The sequence below is a fragment of the Penaeus japonicus genome, unplaced genomic scaffold (genome assembly GCF_977035675.1).
Source record: "Penaeus japonicus unplaced genomic scaffold, GWHDUDI00000001_assembly GWHDUDI00000003, whole genome shotgun sequence".
NCBI lineage: Eukaryota > Metazoa > Arthropoda > Malacostraca > Decapoda > Penaeidae > Penaeus > Penaeus japonicus.
The window spans coordinates 23,357,802-23,362,801 of record NW_028234405.1 but is presented as its reverse complement, the minus strand read 5'-3'; positions in this window follow the sequence as shown (position 1 = coordinate 23,362,801).

The following is a 5,000-nucleotide window of genomic DNA, read 5'->3' as shown; positions in this document are numbered from 1 at the left end:
GACAACCCCAAAAAACTTATATTCTTCAAACAGTCTATTTGGGAAATTTATTTTTTTTCCTCCTTATCAACTCTTTTTCCTTTTAACTTTTTACTATGAATTTTCCCTTTTTAGTTAAAAATATAAAAAAATTTCCTTGTCTCACACCCCTTTATTCCCGTGGCCTTGTATATTTCTATAATCTATCTTCTCACTAATATCTCTTTCATTTGCACTGAACTTGTATTTGCCTTTGAACTCTTCCATTTGTCTCCATTCTTTTTTTAAAAGGGGGGTTCCATACTCATAAAAGGTTTAATAAAAATTATTTTTCACCTATTATCCAATGTACTTTTATGGTCTCTTAACCCTTTTCCGGCGGGCCCGGCGTAAATGGAAACCCCTCACCGGGCCTATGCATGTTGGATTGGGAACGTCACATGGGTGTCGCCCTATCGACATTTAGCGTGTCACACGGGTGTGACGCACCCCATCATAGGGTTAAATTGTATTGGTAAAGGGGGGCGGGAATTTTACTTCCCAACCAGGCATGTCTATACAGAATTGAAGCTTCAAAATACCAGTATATAAAAATTTGTCTTGAGATTGAATAGGAAAAAGAAAGATAGAAAGCTTTTTTAACTACTACAAACTACCATCAATTAAAAATGAAAGAATAAACAACCCCACAGTTACAAAACCCCAAACTCCAAAAAGGGAACACTGATTTTAATTTGCGTGCTGCATACATCAAAAACCCCAACGTATTTGAGATGGAGTAGAGGGTAACAAACGGGCAGGTGAGCTGGTAACAAGCAGAAGGCAAGCAGAGCAAAAGCAGCCCAGTGTACCTGTCAAAATTTCACACACATTGGAATCTAAGCAATTCATCCCCAGTTTAGCTCTACATAAAAAAGGTCCTAATTCTTGTTAATAGATCTGGCAAGTTATAATTTACAATTATTCAAGATCCTTACTCAAAATTTACTTTATAATCTTTCTTTTCATTATGATTATAAAATAACAAAGGTACAAAAAAACTAAAAGTTATGAGATTGGAGTCACAATTTGATTTCCACGTATATAAGGCATAAATGAGATGAATAACTTCCCAAACAAGAAATATATCTATGTATGTCGGTAGTAAATATTACCCTTTTGCCACGGTGATGATATGCTTACACGGGTCTCCGGGATGGGTTTTTTTTCCCAAGCAAGGCCCCTTCTGCAATATTTGATTTTTCCACCCCCTTTTTTTTAGTCCCTCATGTAGAGTAGAGCCTTTTTTGTTTTTTGTTTTTTGTGGTTTTATGTTTTTAGAAATTTATATTTGTCATATCAAAAGGCTCATCAATTTGCAGTTACAAAAAATTGTAGTTCAGGTTCCATTTAAACCCTCATTTTTTCTTTTCTCAATGTGATAAAAGTTTGCTTTTTTGGGAGACAAAAGCAACTTTCTTTTTTTCTCATTTGTGTGCTGTCACGAACGAACATAAAACTAAAACCACCCCAAAATGAGAGTAGGGAAGGGAAGGGAAAATTTGTGCTTTTGCAGGAGTGCCACAGTAAAAGGCATCCTCCTGGCCCCAGGGGCCCCTTTTGTAGGCATTGGGATGGGTGAGTCCCTTTCCCCCTCTTTTTCTGCTGACATCTTACTTTAGAGAAAAAGGTCGGGAACTTGCTATGTGCCTCCCTCAAAGGATAGTGCTTGCTAGAGACTAGATGGGTGCCATTAAAGGGCTCTCTCTCCTTCTGGTGTAGGAGAAAGTGTGCCCCTCTAGGTTTTGAAGGAGTTGAAAACCATTTTGCTTAAAATTACGGGGGGTTATAATAAAATTTTGATGCAATGTGACATCACTCACATTACTAAAAGTACAATAAAATAACATAGTGTTCCAAAATCCCGAAGTCATGTTAGGCAAGAGCTCCTGCTCAGGTAGACGAAAAAACACTATCGTAGTTTAAAGGGGTTTAAAAACTGATATGAATTAAAAATACCATGACGGCCTTTTTACAGGTGGGGTAATTTTCATACTGCTTTTTTCCTTTTCATATTAGCTTTTTATTTCTGCAGTGTGTAACTAGAGCATCATCAATGCTAATTAGTATCGTTTGCTAATATATCACATATAGATCAAGTATCAAATCATAAAATCTAGAAAAAAAACAAAAAACACACACATCTTAAGATGCTGGCCAGCAGAAACAACTTAATATGTGGCCTGTCTCAGAAGGGTTAAGTCAACATCAACACCTAATACTTCAAGCACATCTAAAAAATGTACATAATATAAGTGTTTTTGTTAAATCTGGATCTTTTTTTTATGATCTCAGTTTTGAAAAAAAAAAAAAAAATCTTCAAAAATACAAAAAATCATAATTCATGATTGTATGAGGAAATTATACATGCCAGATTAGCTATATCCTAAAGACACTAACTGTAAATTTTTATTGAAGAGTTAGCACTAGAAAATTAGTAAGGATAAATACTATTTCTTTTAAAAATCTGAGAAAAACAATTATAATGCATTCAACATCTAAAATTATAAATTAACCCACTGAAAATTCAATTTTTATCATGCAAAGATAGGTTAAAGTAACAAAAATCAGAAAAAATTTGTGGCTAGTTAATAAAATTTGGGGGCACGAAAAGGAAAAAAATTCTTCAATCTTAAAACTAAGAAAACCCATGAGGGTTTCATTCAAAAACCAAAATTAAGCAATTCACTTTGAAACCCGCAACTCTACAGCCACATAAAAAAGTGATACATGCATGACATATAAGTCAAGGTTTTAAGGGTTTTTCCTTGTTTTTTCTCTCTCTTCTTCTCCCCCCTCCCCCCCTCCCCCCCTCCCCCTTCCCCCCTCCCCCCATTCCCCCTCCCCCTTTCCCCCCCTCCCCCCTTTTCATAACTATAGATGTCTACCCATAATTTTCAAATTTGTTCTAGAATCATAGTTTTTTTATCATTTAAAAAAAAAAAACTAATTAACAACAATATCTATAATCATAACACAACCAAAAATACAGGGCCACATCCCATCACCAAAAAAAATATTAATAATTATAATAAAATAAAAATAATTTAAAAATAATTTAAAAATGAATATTAAAAATAAATAAAAACAATAAAAATAATGTAACAACAATTATAAAAATAATTATAAAAACAATAATAATAATAATAATAAATAAATAATAATAAAATACTGCAATCACTATTATTACTATTACTCCCTTACTGCTGTTTTCGACTACAATTACTCCTAAACTACTAAAGCTAATTTACTACTATTTTTACTCTACTAATACTACACTACTTTCCTACTATCACAAATACTACTACTCCTATTACTACTACTATTACTACTACTGTACTCTCATTACTACACTAGTATTACTTCTACTACCCCATTATACTATTACTGCTATTACTATTACTATACTAATACTAATACTAATACAACTACGACTAGGCTACGCTTCGGGCTACGACTACGACTACGGACTTACGGGCTTTGACTACGACTACGGGCTACGACTAAGACTTCGGACTACGACTACGACTACGACTAAGACTACGACTATGACTATGACTACGACTAAGCTAAGACTACGACAAAGACTACGACTAGACTACAACTACATGAACAAAAAAAAATTTTACAACTACTACTACCCCCACTGCTATACTACTATTTTCTATGGGGCTACTACTACTACTAACACTACTATGAAAACTACTATTTTCACTACTACTACTACTGCTACTACTATGAGAGTTACAACTACTACAGTTAATACTATGCCTACCTATTAATACTATGACTACTACTACTACCACTACTACTACTACTACTACTACTACTACTACTACTACTACTACTACTACTACTACTACTACCACTACTACCACTACTACCACTACTACCACTACTACCACTACTACCACTACTACCACTACTACCACTACTACTACTACTACCACTACTACCACTACTACTATTACTAAGGCTACAAATATGAATACTGACAATAATAATAATAATAATAATAGTAATAATAATTATAATAATAATGATAATGATAATAATTATTATTATTATAATAATAGTCATTATCATCATCATCATCATCATCATCACCATTAAAATCACCACTATCACCATCATCATCATCATCATCATTTCATCATTATCATCATCATCATCATCATCACCATCATCAGAATCAGAGTTAGAATAATAATTATAACAATCATTAAACACATAATCAGTCCTTCCATAATCAAAACAAATATAATCACCCAATACAAATCCCCACACATCAAATCAAACAAGCCCTGTTCCTCAACATATGAGTTTACATGTAACTGGAGTAACACCATCATCAGGGACTTTCATCCACCCATCAACAATTATCGTATATTCCCCCCCACCTCCTCCACACCACCACCCCACTGATTTCTCGATCAGAAATTCACTGTTTCATAGCTAGGCCTTGTCACTATGTAGTCTGAAAGGGAAGATTGTGTGTTAAGCCTTTCACTGTGTGTGTTCTCTCTGTTGCTGAGAAATTAAGGATAAACTATCTAATGATAACTGATATCAGATTATTCTAAATTATTATAAGGTTAGTCTACTTAGAGATATAATAGATCAGATTATAATCCTGCAAATATGAGATTTTAGACAAAAAAAACAAAAAACATAGAAACAATAGAAATGTCCCATGGGTAACAGAAAATAATTATGAATAACAATGGGAGCAATATTAAAAATATGAAAAAACATCAACAGTGATGATTCCACTGGTCTTGAGCCACACCTTACCTGTCCTATATTTGAAAAAATAAAACTAGATGATGCCCAGATGTTCTTCTTTGTGCTTATTTTACAAAATGGTGCATAAAAAAATCTATGTTTTTGGTGAAAGCTGCACTGTGGTGGTAGATCATGAGGTGTAGTGCACACCCATAGTTCAGCCCCCAAACGATGAGCCCCCTAAAGTTGATCAGGTG